This window comes from Coloeus monedula, assembly GCF_965178545.1.
Source record: "Coloeus monedula genome assembly, chromosome: 14".
NCBI classification, from domain to species: Eukaryota; Metazoa; Chordata; class Aves; order Passeriformes; family Corvidae; genus Coloeus; species Coloeus monedula.
The window spans coordinates 18,450,911-18,468,936 of NC_138794.1; the positions used below are offsets into that span (position 1 = coordinate 18,450,911).

At 42.7% G+C, this 18,026-nt stretch overlaps 1 protein-coding gene across 7 annotated transcripts in view; it reads right to left on the bottom strand.

Annotated features, from left to right (window-relative positions):
• The window catches only part of PEAK1 (pseudopodium enriched atypical kinase 1), a 110,121-nt gene that overhangs the window by 37,399 nt on the left and 54,696 nt on the right, over positions 1-18,026 (bottom strand). The window contains exon 4 of one of the 7 annotated variants that reach the window (XM_082290821.1): positions 7,931-8,021. The exons of the other annotated variants lie outside the window; for them this stretch is intronic. The gene's annotated coding sequence lies outside the window, so the exon portion shown is untranslated. The remainder of the gene's footprint in view (positions 1-7,930; positions 8,022-18,026) is intronic. 7 annotated transcript variants of the gene reach the window in all.

Genomic DNA, 18,026 nt, shown 5'->3' on the forward strand with positions numbered 1-18,026 from the left:
ATAGAAAGTCTGCCAGACTGAGATCTGCCCAAACTTTTAGACTTTGTTTTACATATACAGAGTAAAATGCCTTTGTATGTTTCTTGATCTCTCTCATGATTTGTTGCTTCAACACTTTACAAGGCCATACACTGTAAGCAGAAAAATTACATTAAGAAATAGTTCTCCGAAAGCCAGAGAAAGAGCACGTACAAGAATTTTATGCTCTGGTTAGCTCCCTCTTTTCATGTGTTTAACAAATAAAAGGAGTAAAGTTACATTAATGGGAATCTAAACTAAATGCTTTCTTAGAAAATGTATTTCTCCATCACATAAAAGCTCTGAACAACCAATTTAAACAAAAGGGTTAGTGCTTGTGTGTGGGTTTTAAGATTTACCCATGTGATCTTATTTCTCTGAAATTGCATAAGCTGCACTTGCTCTAGGATCCCATCACAAGGCAGGCAGCTTTATGGTGTTCCAGGTTAAGCATTTTCTGCTAGGAACAGGGGAGCACTGAGAAAGCTCTGCACTGCCTGCCTTCCTGTGGCTACATCCTGATGTGTCACCACTGGCTGTGTCACAACACACTGTTCACTCTCCTTTGCCCTGACACTGATGCTGACACTTCCTCTAAGCCAAAGGAGGGTTACACTCAACATGAGAATGGGAACTACAAGAAACTCAGCAGAACCACAGTTCTCCAGTGGGAGTCACAAATACAGCTCTGTACTTGATCCTAAAACACTCCCTGCCATGTAGCAGCAGTGCTGCCTGCAGCAATTTACCTTAACAGTCACACACCTGGTGATTGTGGAAATGCAGATGTGGAACCTGTACACAGAATATATGTAAGCCATGTGTAGTTATTTTAGCTCTTTTGGTCTCCAACAGCCAATAAAACTGGTTTGAACACAGCCTTGATCCCTAGGATGATTTGTGACAGTCTGGAACAGAAGAGTCACTGACTTCCTGGGTCTGTGAACCCCAGCTGGGTTTCCAACTGGCTCGGGCACAGCAGGACAAGCAGTTCCTGTCGCCTGCCCTGAAACTGCCTGCAGCTGCACCACAGAGGAAACAACCACCTTCCAACAAGAGGAAATGGATCTTAAGGAAACAACCCAAACAATTCCAACACTGTGCTACTTTTGTACTTTGAAATCAGAAGCACTCCTACGCTATTTCAAATTAAACCCACAGTGACCTTTATATGTCAAAGCAAGCATTTGCGTTCTAAAAAAAATGTCAGTTTCTTCCTTGCTGTACAACTAAAAGCAATCTTTCTGCTGTTTTCCTCTCCTTTAAAAAAGAAAATTTACTTTTTCAACTACAGATTCCCTATTATGAGTGGTAATTATGGTGAGAGTGATTAGGAGTGATAAGAGAAATGAAATCTTTCAGTAGGCTGTTGCTCCCATGGCTGTCACCAGCAGCTGCAGCATGGCAGGGGGCAGCAGAGGCCAGCGAAGGGACTGAAAATGCACACAGATACAAGAAGAAAATCACCCTGACATTGTTCGTTGCTGGATTCCTACACTATTTCCAAAACAAAGCAGGGCAACGAGAGACCCAGGCAGTCACACCTCAGATCCCTTCAGCTGCAAGTGACCAAGTATCTTTTCTTCTCTAACTTCCCTGCTTCCACTGATGTTCCATGTACTTGCTAAGGAACAGGAATGTGCTCCCTGAAGAGCTCCTGGCTCTTCTGAAATGAGTAGTTCAGATGACAAAACTTATTTGAAGACACTCAATCTACGCAAAAGCAAGGCAATGACAACCGCAGATGTTACTTACAAAACAGCATTAGACTTGTAAAGAAAGTATTAATAGCAAATCTGTAACATCAACAGTCTGCGTTTCATCCCTGTATCTCAAAGCCTTTTATGTAAGTTGATAAACAGAACTATTGACAATACAGGGAACCACTGCAGTGCTGTGACGTTAAGGAACTAAAATTCACCCAGTGAGTCAGTGTCAGGAGCAAGTACAGACAGACAACTTCTGCTCCCAACAGCAGATCGTGCTACTTCATTCACTAAATGGTTGAATCAGCACAGATAATTTATCAGCCTTGAAGGCCAAATCATTCTTTGTGTATATGAGACTAATGCTCCTCATTCCAGCAGGTACACAACTGTGCACAGGAGGGCTCAGCCTGGCCCTGGTTGAGTTGGTATCAAGCAGTCAGGAAGGCAAAAGCCTATTTTAGTTTTTGGATCAGAGGGAGAAGATGACAGATTGGGAGCTGCAGTGCAAAGACGAAGCAGAGATCAACTGAGATACCCTCATGTCAGGGAGCTTGCACAGCAATGCAGAAGTGTTTCTCTGGCTCTTTTATTTGTTGACATCATCTTTGCTGAGTGCATGAAGATAGTAATAAACATGCATTTCAGGCATTTTGCCTTTGTTCTAGGTAATTTCAGGCTGGCAGGTCTCCTTTGGATGCATGCTGGCTGAATCACAATGAAGGCCTTCTCCAGTACTACTTTATACTAAAATAATCCAATTAAAAGGAACTTAATTGGTGTGCAACATTCCCTACAATTTCAACATTTTAAAAATGAATAGTCTTGGTAAGTACCAGATGGTGACATGCACTAATTAATCAGGCCTGCTCAATGAACGAGCATATGAAAATGAATGCACCTATTAGACATGTGTTTGCAATGCTGTGTGCTGTGGAAAACTCCCCCCACTGAAAAGCTGGGATTTTCCTGAGCTGGTAGCCAGCACCCTCTGGTCTTTTCTGGGATCACCACGTCCTGACACAGGTTTCCTTTGGTTTGTCCTCCTCCAGGGAAAAGCCATTTACCTTTAGTGCTGCTGTCCCTGACAACAGGATTGCAATTTTTATGCTGCAGGATAAACTGCATTGATCAGCCTTCTTCGGCACCAGTCCAATCAAGTGCTGCTGCACAACCACAAACCTCTTGCCACTGCCAGGCATGTCCTCAGACTGAAAAAATCAGCAGTGGGAATCCAACCTGGGTTTCCTATACGGGAGTGCCCAAAGGCCACAAAACCACCACGGCTTTGTGGTTTGTCTGAACCACTTACAGGCATCTGGACAGTCACTGATCATCATAAACGATAGTGCATATCTCTCATAGCAGGGAGAAAGTGATGTTATTCTTTGCCAGTATTTGATTTCTGTTTCTTTTAAATTTTAAAGTAATCATAAACATTTTCACAGACTGTTTTAAAAACTGAGACTCATGCAGGTCCTGCTTGGGTGGCAATGGGCTGTGGAAATGCTCCCAGAGAGTGTCAAGCACTCACTTCACTCATGGTATGCCAGGAAAACTCATGAAACTAAAGAATAGCAAGCAGCGTTATGGATTGGCACAACTTTATTCCCAAAGTGAAGGATATTTGCTAAATATCAGCTCATTGCAGTACCAAGCCAGAGCTCTGACTCTGGCAGAGTGCACAGATGGACATTTTCATAAATGCTGGGCATTATCACTTTTGTTAAAAAAGAAAAGTTTTATCTTGCTGTAGATAGGGTTATTTTTCCTGTTTTAATGTCTCACACTGTATTTTTTCTCCTTTAAAAAGAGTTCAAATGACATAAATATTTCATAATACTAAGTAAGGGAAGGAAACCTTTAAATGTGGGGTTTTTTCTTCACTAAAACTTGCAAGGATAAAAAATAATAGAAATAACCAAAAAACTGGAGCATAAATCTGCCCAGGGCTAGACAATCTGTGATGCTTTAGAAGAAAACAGGCATTTCTTTGCAATTTACCTAACCCAAAGAGATAATGCCACAGAGCAAGGAAAAGGCAAGGAATATCCTCAGGATCTGCCCAGGTAATCTGAATAGATTCTACATCATCACACAGGGAACACACGAAGCTGTAATGAGGCCAAGCTCTGCCCTTTGGTGCTGGGGCCCAACGGGCCAGCCAAGGCAGGTGTTTGAATATGAACTCTTTTGAGTCCCAGTAATAAGAATTCTTGACATTCTTAACTGGAGAATTTTTTTCCTTTTGGGGAAAAAAAAAAATCATCATTTAGCACTAATAACATTTTAAATTTATAAGGTCCATTTAGACATATATAAATTCTTATAATAATGATCACTCAGACAAGGCTGTACAGTATCTTCTTTAGGAATACTTTTTTATCTACATGGAAAACTAATTTTTATTTTTTACTTTATAAAAAGTGAGGTAAGCCAGACTATAAATTATTTGCTTTCTAAAAATGGCTGTACAAGATTCTAAGACCTAGCAGCAAATTAAGGGTAAGCGTATCAGCTGACAGGAAAAAGCACAATAATGATAATTTCAAAAAAATATCCTCAATTCCAGTGCATTTCAGTTTCTCCCAACTCTATTTAAGGAAAATGATGAGAATTAAGCCCTTCACAGCATCTTAGAAGTGCACCTGTATGACTATCTCTTGACCAATCTAATTATCTTTGATTTACCCTTCCTGGGCTCACTTGAAATTCTGCCCTTTGATCTTTTTTTCCTTTTCTTTAAGCACATGCAAACACTCATGTGGAGCAGAATGAGCTTTACCAAACCTCTCCAGAATGTGCTCACAACACACAAAAAAGCAATACCTGAGAAACATTACAGTGCTTTTATAGTCAGAAACCTGGTAACAGTTGGGGGTTATCCTTCTGCTGAGCACAGCTTGAGAAGGAAAAGAGTGTGGATCATCACTGGATTGTGGAGTCCAGCAATTCTGCAACTTCTGTTTGCTTAAACCTCTCTCCCTTGCACTACTGCAGCCCCTGGCTCCAAAGATCTTAGTGCTGAACAATCTGACGCAGCAAAACCCACAAGTGCCAAACCTGACCCCTCCCCCCAATCCATTTCAGTTTCACAAATAACTTGTGGATAGCAAAATACAAAATGGCATTGGAAATGATGGGAAAGAACTGACTAAAAAGTAACCAAAGACACACTGGTGGTGTCAGGGCAGAGAACTCAGGAGGGAGGGGCTGGCTCCCAGCCAGGGTAAGATCAGCTACAACACAGAGGGTACAGCACAGTGGGCACCCTCCAGTGGTCTCAACCCCCCCAGGAGCCTTAGGAGTCACTAAATAAAGACTTGGCAGAATTAAGTTTAAAAATAAACCACAATGATGCATTATAAAAAAATGAGGTACTAAAAATAACTGATAAATTACAAGCAACAGCACAGCAAGGCTGGACTGTGTAGAGCCAAGAATTGTGGAGAAATTCTGGAATCAGGTGGCTGAGCTATGCAAAGTTATCCAGTCCTCTATCAGAACCAGGCATCAGTACAGCACAGGGTGAAGGGACGTGCTTTTTATCATGACTTCTGGGAAGGAAGCCTGCTCTTCCTACCAAACAATGAACCAAAGGGCAAAAGAGAAATGGCACAATTTTATTTTAAGCTTTGAAGAAGTTCTCTCCAATTCCTAATGGCAGGACATGCAAATGGTGTCACAGAAAACGCCAGGCAACCAGCAGATTACATGCTTTCTGTGTGAGAAAATCAATGACATGACTTACTGAGTATTGTGCTCAGTTCTATTTATGACATCTCAGGAAGAAATGCTGCATAAAACAGCCACAAAAATATTTTAATATGGAAAGCTTTTCATCCCTTCAGTGAAACAAAAAGATTAGGATAGTTTAGTTCAGATTTGAGACAAATAAAATAATGTAATAGTATATTAAATGATCCGTCACATAAAGAAGACAGACTGGGTGCTCCCATTTAGTGTCTATCTCAAAAAAAGGCAATAAATTCAATGCAGCATATTTACATCTCCAAAAGGAAAATGATTCCACATAAAATGCTTCCTGAAACAAGCTGGCACTGAGATCAAGGGGTCAATGGATTCAGAGGAACAACCACACATTTATACGTGGGATGAGCCACTGACAGTTCTATGAGGTGGGGTAAACCCAAAGCTCCCAATTTCAGTGCTTAAAAACAGCATTAACCATTTCAGTGGAGCAGAGGATTTGCTCATTAACAGATTGTTCTCGTGCTGTCCATTGGAGAAGTCTGGGCAGCAGGGACTTGGAGGCTGGGCCTGACTGCTTCTCCTCTTATCAGATCCTGCTCTTTACTTCCAGTGGGTTTAGTTTGATACAGCAAAACAACCAAATGGCGCAAGAACACTGATATCCCATCATCTCCCAGTGGTAAGGTCAGGCCTTTCTCTCCTCCTCTCACACCTTGTCACTCTTGTCCCAGACTTATAACTCAGTCCTGGATCATTCCTTGTCTTCTACCTTTTGTGACTTCATGATCATGTTTGATACTGGGCAGCTGGGGCCTCAGGCTGTCAGGTACCTAGGCCAAGGGACTGTGTCACACCAACAGGTCCTGCAGGGATCTGGACAAATCCACAGCAATACCCAAGGCAGGCAGTGGTAATTACCAAGGTAAGGAAGCCAGGTGGAAGTCTTAGGAAAGATTAGTAGTTTGAAGCTTGTCACACCACAGGATAAAAAAATCAGGGTAAGGTTACAGAGGAATGATAGAGAAGGGATTTTTCTCTAAAACTAACCTCATCAATCTAACTTTTGAAGACACATACATTACTAGTTTATGGTGGAAAATATAAATAAAAATAAGCCCTATACTGCTAACTCATTCACTATGTGGTAGAGCAATGCCTGGAAAGGGCCCGAATCTTTGTAAAATCTCCTCCAGTTTCCCATTCCACAGCAACCATCTCCTCCCACTGCCATCTGCTTGGTGCACTCATTTTGCCTTGTTCCTCACATCTATGATCAAAGACACATTCTAATTTGAGGGCCTCTTTGATAATCTTGAGAAACTAGCTACAGGTAATTTTTTGACCATCAAAGCTGGATCCAACAGCTTACTCTCACTCAGGCTACTCTTCTAATTAGGATGTCATTTATTCATCCCAATAAGCTACTTCACCAGGCAAGATGAATGTAAGAAATTTTAATCTGCAGTCATAAGCCAGAGCAATGAAATGAGTGATGAGCTCCAAGTCACAAGGTTAAAGATATTAATGTTTACTAGTGTTGAAGTTTACAGCAGATAATTTCTTTGCGTATTTTCCTTATGCTTTGCCTAAAATCCATCCCCATAAAATGGCAAGCCACCACTGATAAGAATGTTATTAGGGATAAAAAGCACCAGCATAGATGAAATTCAGAAAAGGAATTAGGAGGTACTGGCATTGGATGCTTTTAGCATACATAATGAGAATTGATTTTTTCCTTATTCTGATGATTAAGTGTTGTGCCTGCCAGTCCACAACACCCCAGTGTTCCAGGCACATCATGGGGACTCTGTGTGCAGCCGTTTCCCTTCACAGTGACAGAAAAGGACTAACAGCCAAACCCAGGACATCTAACAGTCAGTAATCAGCTTCTAAGGCTACCAAAAGAGGCAAGATGTAGGGCAGGAAAAAAACCCCAACAAAACCCCAGTAATTTATTCTAGTTCCCAAAATCTGATTCCATACTTTAAAATAATCCACACATGGAAGAACTATGCAGTGAAGGCATCATTAAATATAATCAAGGACAGAATCAGAAAGGAAATGCAACAGAAATCCTGTGTTAGTTTTTATCTTTACAGTCAATGACTGGTTTTTGCAGCTGGGGAATTTGCTCAATTTACTCCATGAGAGAAGAAATACCCTGCGTTCTCACAGACAGATGTTTAAACCTATCAAGTGTGTAAACCTCTATAATTTTTAGCCAGTGCTGTAAGTGGAGCAAAGGGGAAGCAGGAATTGCTTGCTGCTCCCAAGCAGGCTGATTCAGGCAGGAAGAACCTGCCCTGGGAGCCCATCTGCTCTGTGGGCAGCAGGAGCAGCCAGCTGCATCCGGCACCTAAAAACCAGAGGTGGCTTATCACAGAGCCACAGCAGCAGAGCCCAGCCTGGCACGCCCCTGCAGCTGGTCCTGCCACCTCTGCCCAGCCAGGCTGTCCCACACTGGGCACTAATTAAGAGGCTGCTCATCATACCTGGGAATGCCAAGCTTGCAGCCCAGCCAGCGCTCACTCCTGGATCAGGACACAGCAGGAAACAACAAAGCTGAAGCACAGCAAATGAGCTCTAGCAAAGCAAAGAGAAAGAAAATCATCACCAACATTCAATTCTCTTTCTTTAGTTCATCTTTACAGATAGAAATGTTTTCCTAAAGGAGCTGATTGCCAAACATAAATTTTGCTACTTGTGCTTGACAGAATCCTGAGAATGCAAATCTTTTTGTAGCCAGAAAAAACACAATGTGAACTTTCTACTCTTGTACTGCTGAGATGACTCAATACCAGTCCACAGGGGTCTGAAGGTAAAAGCAGAACCACACTCATCTGAATTCCTTGCCTTTCAAAATGAGATTTTTATGACAGAATACTTTATTAGCAAACAGGGCTGCTACAAGCCCACACCAGGAACCACACCAAGCCCAGGGCAATTACGTTTTGTCACTGCCATTCTGAGTGAAATGGGAAAGGCTGCTATTACCTGCTCTCTTGGAGGGTCTTGAGGGAGGTTTATTCCTGCCATGTGCAACACTGTGGCATTTGGAAGTAAATTGTTTCTAATAGAAGCAGTCTGAGACAATAGCCACATCAGCAGCATCAAGTTGCACAGCACCAGGAAAACTGCCCACTGCTCCTTGCTGAGGTCCTGGGTCTCTACAGACTGCTCAGGAGACACCACCATATTCCACTGCAAAAGGAAAACTGCTCAGGAATACAAATCAGGCTTCCTTGCTACTGCTTCACCACCACTCTGCAAACAAAGGTGAATTTTATGCCGGGTCTCCCCAGGATGGTCATAGAAGAGACTCCACACTCTCTGTAGTGCTTAACCTTGCAATTTATACAGGGGAAAAAAAGGAGGTAATGGCAGATTTCAAGGTTATGAGCTCAACCTTGGCTTAATTAGTCGTGGTGGCATATGTTATGTGATGGTTACATAAACAGGGGATGGGATCCCAACCAGTGGCCAATGGGTTGCCATGGTGACTGTGACAGCCATCAACACTGCTGTTACTCATCGCTTTTGCCCCCATACTTCAGAAGCACTACTGGTTCTACTTTGCTATTTTAAAATCGAAATATGAATAAACTGAGCTCTCTAGCCTTCTCTGGAAACAAAGCTGCCCAAACCTTTAACCACAAGTGACTTTTGTGAATTGTTAGCAGCATCCTTGGGCTGTTGCTCTCTCAAAGACAATGCAGTGTTTCTGAAGCTTCACACTGGGGACAAACACAACAGAACAAACCCTGCCACTCCTGAAATAGATCCCTCCACACATGGAGTCCAGGCACTGTCCTTTTCAGTCCAGACTGTTAGCCAGGACTCATGATAATGGTGTGCTCATGCCTTCCACAAGCTTTTGAGGATCTTCACTTCTCTCAGTGCAATCAGGCAAGCCTGGCCTGAACTCTTCTATTCCCAGTTTACAGTCATACATAACAAATAATATATATTTCCTCCATCTTTTTTTTCCAGTATAGCCAGTGCATTTTTCTGCTTTCAAATCTCCTACTCTCCCTATTTGTATTTTCTTTCAGACTGTTCATAAAAAACCCTGACTAATTTTAGGACAAAGATTAATACAGAGCATCCTGCTCAGTAACAGCCTCCTACCTACCACCAGTTTCAGACCTGTCACCTATAGCCAGGCCTAACCCACAGAACATACACTGCATTTTCACCATTTTGGTTTCTCAGTAACAACACAGAAAAATGAAATTAAAACACACTAGATTTAAAAGTTAATTTAGCCTTTTGTATACTTGTTAACCAAGTTATCTATTTATACCTCACTAAAAATCCAGCATCTGCAAAGACGACGTAAAGAGGCACAAGGACGACAGGAAACATGGTTTTTCAAATACAATGAATTTGTGTTTTATTTTAAAGCTGTTTTAAAAAGCAAGCCTTTTGTTTGCAATAGTATCCAGCAGTTATTCGACAGAAAAGCCAGTCTGCGTAATCTGAATAAAGATTAAATTCTAAATTTTTTGGATTTCAGTGATTTGCAGAAATAATTTTTGGCATAACCAGAAAATGAGTCACTACTAACTTCACCTTCTATGACTGTTTCAAGTACAAATCATTTCTCATCTGACAATCACTCAGCTTTTAAAGTCAGCTGTTTTATAAAGCCTTTTGTTGAAACCTGGTATGTTAACAGGGATCCCAAAGCCTTAATTTTGAGAGAAATTGCAGTATGTCAAACTCAATAAAGGCAGAAGACTTGTGTTGGGATGCCAGAATGCAGTATGTAAAAAAAAAAAATCAAAAACGGTGAAGATTCAGTAACATGAGATTTATCAGCTGCCTGGATACAGGTATAGGACTGGCCTTCTTGGTTGCTTCCTACAGCAGTGCTGAGAAACTGAAGCAGATCTGCTCTGTGCTGTGCAGGTCTTCAAAATACATGTTAATACAAAAATTTTTGCTACATAAAAATATTTGTTTCTCCTTCCTTTCTTTAGAGAGCAAAGTAATTTCCTTACTTCCCTATGGTACTGCAGGAACAGGAAGAGTAAAGAGAAAAGTGGAGAGACAGCGGTTGTAAGGAGCAGTTCTGCACGACTTCCACTCACCTGTGGCTGTGCCAAAACAAGGTTTGGTTGGGTTCCAAGAGAAGCCCCTTCCCCTCCCCTCCCCTGTCAGGACGCAGGTGCCCAAGCAGCCACACTCCAGCCCAGCGCTGCTCCTGCTCTGCTGCCAGCCCCAGCCAGTGCCAAACACCAGGCAGCCCCAACACACTGCACTGCTGCTCCAGCCCAGAGCTCTTCCAAGGCTGAGATAATTCAACGCACTTAACAAAAGGATGGGCCCATAATGCTAATTAGCACTGTGTAGTCAGGAGATAGACTGGAGCCTATAGCTCTAATGTCCTATGTTAAATCTGTTCTCTCCACATAAAGACCGCTACATTAACCATGTCTTATTTTCCCATTTTTCTTTTCAGGGAGCCTGGATGAATTGTAATGCACATGGATAGACTGAAATGCTCAGCAGATGATTTTGCTTAAATCTCAAGTAAGACAAATGTGATGAGATCTTCAATCACTGCCCTGGGATGTGTGGGTGATGTATTACATTTTACAAGGAACAGCATTTGGAAAAATTCCGTTTTCACTCCTCAGCCACTGTACTCTTTTAATTACTTGCTAAACTTGGAGAAAGAAGAACTGGAAAGGAAAAGGGCAGAGGAGACTTCACCAAGATAATGAGATAGCTGCCTGCTGAAGTGAGGCAGCAGCATCATTAATGCCTGAGCTAAAGGAGGCAAAGGGAGATCCCTCAGCCTGCCCAGTGCCTCCGTGTCAGCAATGGGGTGTCTGCAGTCACTGGTTTTCAGTAAGATATGAAGCTATAGCAGCAAGTTCCCTACTTGAGTGAGGGGCTTTGTTTCATAGGGTATGACAGAGGATTTCAGTTTGAGGCTCTGTAGAAGTAATAAAATAAATTCTGCCTCAAATCTCCATGAACCTTTAATATGCCAGGATCCAGAGACAAATGAAAGTCTCTAAAGGTCCCTGGAACTTTACCACTTGATATGCTTATGCATTCCCTGGTGCACACTTCATTTTTACTAAAAATTCAGTGCAAAGAAATAAATTAGGAAGAGCTGTAATACTAATTTTTTTTTAAACCAAATTTTGATCTCCCCTATAAAAAATGTGATTTGAAAACTCTTGTACTTATTATTGTCCAAGGATTACAGTTTTTTAATCTGTTTGGGTGGATTTGTTGAGATGCTCCACACCAACGTGGGCAATACCTTTGTTTCCTTGTAGATGCAAACATGGGAGCGTTATCCCAAGATCCAGCACCACGCCTGCTGCTAAACACACTCCAAGAGTTCTCAGGTGAGTACATACTTTTCCTACAGAGGTAACCAAGTTCTGACTCTCACATGCTCAGAGGTCATGCATCAGGTTCAACAGTTTTGCACAATTAAACACAACAGAGAGCATTATTTTCTTTCAATATTATTATTGTAATATTGAATGATAAATATAATACCACAAGTGTACAGCTTTAATTGAAATGTAAACCAAACTGTTTGATAGTCTCCTTCACTTGTCCTACTTATGAAAATAATTCTAACAATTACTGTGCCCAAAAAATCTGAGAAGAAGATAAAAATCACTATCTGAAAGTTAAGTAGTAATTCAGGGGTTAAAGTCATATAAATAGTGCCTTCTTTAAAAATACACCTCTATAGTTTGCATACTGGTGTAGCAGAGAAGTATATATTAGACATATTTATAAACAAACACCCAAGGGGAAGAAAATACAAGTATTAGACCTGTTGGGATATTCTGAGATCTTCAGATTGAGAACTACAAAAGACATACACATCACAGGCAGAAAGCTAAAGTAAGTGTGACCAGATAAAAGGGGACTTAAAACTGAGAAAATATGATTACAAAAATTATACTATTAATGAATTCCAGGAAGAATAAACTTAGCCAGTTTTTTGAGTGAAAGATGTTAAACTTCAGATTGTTTAAAGCCATCCCACAGCAACCTGTCAGAACCTACTGGGGAGGATGTGCTAACACCCAGCCAGACCCTTCTGGACACCTGCTCTAGCAGACTCCACAGGAGATCACAGGTCTTTTCCCACAGCATTGGCTTTGGGAATGATTCCCACTCTGCCCTTGAGTGGGTCTGGTGTACCAGCCCTAGCACTGGGGGCATTTCACCACCCTGTTTGAGATGGTCACCACATCACACAGACCCACATATCATGTACAAAATTCCAACAGGTAACTTCCAATCCAGATAATGCACTCCAGCTTTTAAAGAAACACTGTAAGTCTTCAATCCATATAGTAACCTTGTGGACGTGAGAACATGCAATTTATGGCAATTATTTTATAAGGGAGAAGGAGAGAGGTTATAACAAGATTATGAGCAAGGAACTTCCAAACCCAGTTCTAAAATTATCTTCAGCTTTAACAAATCACAACTCTAACCCCCTCTCCCTTCTCTTTATTCCTAAAGCCTTTCTTCTTTCTCCTCTTGTGCTTAATCTGATCTAAATTCTTTCAGGATGTCAAGGGGGTAAATCTGCTATTAAGAGCTACTAGTTTCCATTTGCTTTTTAGAAGTGGGTGTGTGACAACACTCTGAGGCATTACACAGGCAATTAGGTATGCACAGGATGCCCTGCTCCACAGAGACAATACGCAGAGAAGTGGAGGCTAAAACACTTCTGCATTAACAGGAGGACCCTTCAAGTGCTTTGCAGAGTGTGCTCCAGGGCCACTCAATTGTCCCAGTGTCAGTATTCCAAGCAGAAGACATTTAACTCTGTTCCTTCCGAGACCAAAGTATCAACACAGGAATAGGGTATTTATGCAATGCCAGTAACAAGATTTCTACCTAGCAATTTTCTGCAACTTAAATGTAAATGATGCATGAAAAATGTGTTCTTATGAGGTATTAAACACAAGCCAAGTGCTTTAACAGAAAAGTAGGAAACACCCCAATGATCTCTGTGTTTTGTCATCATCAATGACTGCAGCCCCAAGGAGCCTCCAGCTCCTGCCAACCCAGTAGCAAATGAGGACTCAGTGCAGCTTCGAAGAAATTATGGTACTTTCTTATGTGCATTCAGAAAGAGACAGTCATGAAGCATTGCCTCGCTAAATGTTATAAAAGTTCTTATAAATATTCATGCGCAGCATTTGTACTGTGAGTATTTAATCATTTCTTTACATGAAAGGAACAGGGAGACGAGAAGAGGAAGAAACTACTGTTTCTTCAATTCCAAAGAGATCAAGGCAACAGAAAAGGCAAACTTGTGCACAGGTGATCTATAAATTAGTCAGCACCAAACCCAGAAACCTACAATAAAAGAGAATTTTTTCAGGTAGATTTTCTGTTTTCATTCCATCTAAAGCTACACGATAGTTTGCAGGTATTAAACTAATGATTTCTTTTCATCATTTGAATTACTTGAATTTTGATCCTTTGAATTTTTACATCATTGGCTTTTAAAAAAGAAGACTGATCTGTTGCTTCTGACATTTGCATGAAGACAGATTCAGCTGGCTGCACTCTGCACCTCAAAGCCCATTGTCCCAGGTAAACCCAACACCAGAGCAGGAGCCAAACATGGCTGCCTGGCTGGAGAGGCTTTGTGCCACTGGACACTTGATCCATCCCCTCACAGCTGCTGGGCACTAAAATAGCAAGACTGAAAGCCCTGTCAGCATCCTGTGCAAGCACTGCATGTTGAGCTCCATCCATTGCACACAGCCCTTGATCAAGCCTCTCAGACCTAAAGTTTATCAATACTGCTAAGAATGAATATAGATTTCTGTAATACATGCTGACAATACAAAAGCCTGTTCACAAGTGGCTTGTGCACAAAAGAGAAAAGATATTGCAAAACAGCTTTGACATCAAATTATACACCTAAGAGAAAAGCAAAGAGATGTGGAGCAATAACACCTGAACTGCTCAGAAATCACCCAGCAGAGACAGCAGTGAGGGCTCTTGCCTTGTGATGTGGCCTCCAAGCCAGACCAGGAAAGCCCCTGACATTCTTTTCCCTATCCTTCTGCACTGGGAACACCAATTCTTGCTGGAGACACGTGTTGCACTCAGGCTTTGGGTATGAGTGCCTTTGCAGACACCACACTCTGGACGTACCTCCCATCCAGGATGCTGTAGCTCGAGGAAAAATTAACAGCGTAAGATGTTTATTACTGCAGGCCCAGCTCCTTCACACATACCTTGGCTGGCAAGCAGACCTAGTGCTGGCTGAACAGGCTGGGACAGCAGCAATTATAGTGGAAAAAGCTTATTGCTATGGTGCTTCTGGTTCCCTACTGTATCAGTCAAGGCAGATTCCTGCCAGCTGTACCTGTCTCTGCTCTCAGGTGTATTGGACCAGTCACTCCAGGCCCATACCATGTTTAGAATTACAAAGCAAAATGAAAAGTGGTGCTGCCTTTTGCTTCCCTCAGGAAAACTGCCTCTTGCAAATGGTTTTATCATTTTCATTATATCCTGTTTGATTTGCTTTACCATCTTGACTGGAACAATAGCTAAGACATAATAGAAAAAGATTTTTCCACAGGCTGGTTCTAATTACATTAAATCTCAAGTGAGATACGACATTTAAATAAGAAACAACAACTGCAGAGTCTGAGATAATGACATACCGAGATACCAGGCTTTTTGAGAGTGCCATTAAAATGATGCATGAAGCATTACAGTTACTCCAATTGGGTTTCAACATGAAAACCATTCCTTCTGTGACACAGTGCTGCAGAGAGAGGTCAGCATTTACTGCACTCAATGTGCAACTCAACAATCAGGAACCATTATCCCCTACACTGAAGTTGCAACACAGACACAGGCTTAAACTTCTGTATGAGGTGAGGCAGTTGGGAAGGCAGGGTCCCTGGGATTAATCACCTCATGAACCACAAAACAGAGCAGAAGAGGTTCTGAAGAGCTCCTGGATTTTGCTGCAAGTTGTACCTTTAACATTTTGTCATCGTAACTGAATTCTCTTAAATTTCCTGGAAAACATATCTTTAGATTGGCTGGAAACCACTGAAATATAGACATGCAAAATGGAGACTGTAGCTGTGTGTCCTACAAACACAGTAGAACCTGTCACAGTCCCATTGCTCGTTTGTTTAACCTTAGAGGCACCGCACAGCTGTGCTGCCAACACTGGTGCTTATGGGGCCCTGCAGCAAAGTTCCCTGCTGGGAATCAAAACTGAGGGAACTTCTGTGGGGAGAAAAGGACTTCAGTCTTTCCCTGTGCCTCCCTTTCCTTTGGCTACTAAGTGCTAACCCAGGCTAAAGGGAAGGAGAAGGGTTGGCCTAAGGGGATTTGAGGGCACCCTCAGTCAGGTCACAGAAAACACTAAGCTGGGTGGGAGTGTTGATCTGCTGGAGGGCAGGACGGGCCAGATCCATGTGCCAAGGCCAGCTGTATGAGGTTAAACAGGGTGAAGTGCTGGGTCCTGTCCTCAGGTCACAACAACTCCCTGCAGTGCTACAAGGCTGGGGGCAGAGGGACTAGAAAGCTGTCCAGCAGAAAAGGACCTGGGCAGCAGCTGAACGCGAACCCAGGTGTGCCCAGGGGGGCAAGAAGGCCGATGGCACCTGGGCTATTCCAGCAATGGTGTGGCAGCAGGACCAGGGCAGTGACCATCTGTCTGTGCTGGGCACTGCTGAGGCCACACCTCAAATCCTGGGGTCAGATTTGGGCCCCTCACAACAAGGAAGACATGGAGGGACTGGAGCATGTCCAGAGGAGGGAACAGAGCCGGGGAAGGGGCTGGAGCACAAATGTGGTGAGGAGTGGCTGGGGGAGCTGGGGAAGCTCGGCCTGGAGGAAAGGAGGCTCAGGGGCACAACGCCAAAGACAGGAGGGTACAGCCAGGTGGGGTTTGGACTCTGCTCCCAGGCAACAAGTGCCAGGACAAGAGGAAACCACAGTGATGAGCCACAAGCTGTGCCAAGGGATGCTTAGGTTGGGTATTAGGGAAGATTTCTTCCCTGATAGGGCTGTCCAGTCCTGGCAGAGGCTACCCCGGGCAGTGGTAGAGTCACCATCCCCAGGGGGATTTAGAAGCTGTGTGGATGTGGCACTTGGGGACATGGGTCAGTGGTAGACCTGGCAGTGCTAGGTCAGTGGTTGGACTCAAGGATCATAAGGGTCTTTTTCAACCCTAACAATTTTCTGATTCTATAATGGGGGAGAAGAATTTACCAACTGCCCTTGCTCATAGCTTGTCACTAGGCTGAATAACATCAAACCATGGCTAAGTGCTTCTCTGCTGTATGGCTAGAGCTGAAGCCCGTCTGTACATACACAGTGGCTATCAGTTTCTTATCTGTCCAGCTGGTTTTGCATAGCTGTCATAGGAAAGTTTCAAGGAAATTAGCAAGATACTGAGGGGATTAAGACACTTTGTTTCAGTCAATAGACAGAATCTGTGATTCTAAATCCTATACTCAGAGAATATAAACGTTCACAGAAGCAGGTCAGTAAGTAAAGCATTCTTGTTGAAGTAGCAAAATATTGATTCTCTATTAATAATCAAGTGCACAAAAGAAAATTTACAAAGTTTATTTCAGCACACAAAATAAAATTATTTTCTTGAGTGTATATCCCACACTTCAGCCTTGCCCCACTGAAGTGCTCTGACACACAGATTGTCTGTGCTCACCCAGTGCCAAGGCACTGCAGGATGATGGCTCAGACACAGCTCAGTACTTGCAGTTCTATGACCACATGGCAAAAGCATTTGCTAAATGCAGCTCAGGTATCTGCACAGCCACTGCTGGAGATGCCTGTCTGGATAGAGCCAACCTGAATGGAAAATACACATGCAACTATTACTACTTATGACAATATTTAATTTGCATTAAATAAAGAAGGAATTTAACGGGTACACCTTTCCCTGTCAACTACTGTTTTGTTAACTTCCTTTAGGCACTTATGCTTATAAGACATTTGTAAGCTAAAATTAGATGGCCGTGCTCACCTTCATGTACCCTCACCACTTCTCCTGACACCTCTGAACAGCCCCAGCTTTCAAACTGCAGCAAATCCACCTGTGGGAGGGGAGGAAGGGTCGATTTCTGTCAGGTCAGGGAGCTGAGAGGGCTGATGAACATCAGCAGTGAGCACCAACACTCAGCCCAGAGGAACAAGGCTGTGAGGCCACGAGGGAGGCCATTGGAGCACTGTCTCCCTCTGCTCCCCAAGAATTGTCAGTGGAGGTTTCAGCAGGTGAGGAGCAGCAGGTTTTGTGTAGCACCATGGCCTGAACAGATCCTGTTCTAAAGGTCTTGGGCTCACACTGACTGTTCTTTTTTCCCCCCAGTTCTTGGCATAGACCTTCCACACTGGATCCCACTGAAATGCCAACATGCAGTTTTACATGGAGACTACACAAAAGGCTGTTTCTTCCCCAAATAGAGGAATAATTTGAAAACTTGCCAGTCTTGCTCATGAGTTGGAATAGAGGCTGGTAACAAGAGGCTGCACAGGTCACGATGACCTGAGAACTGAAGGGAGCTGAGGAGTGTCTCCCAAAGC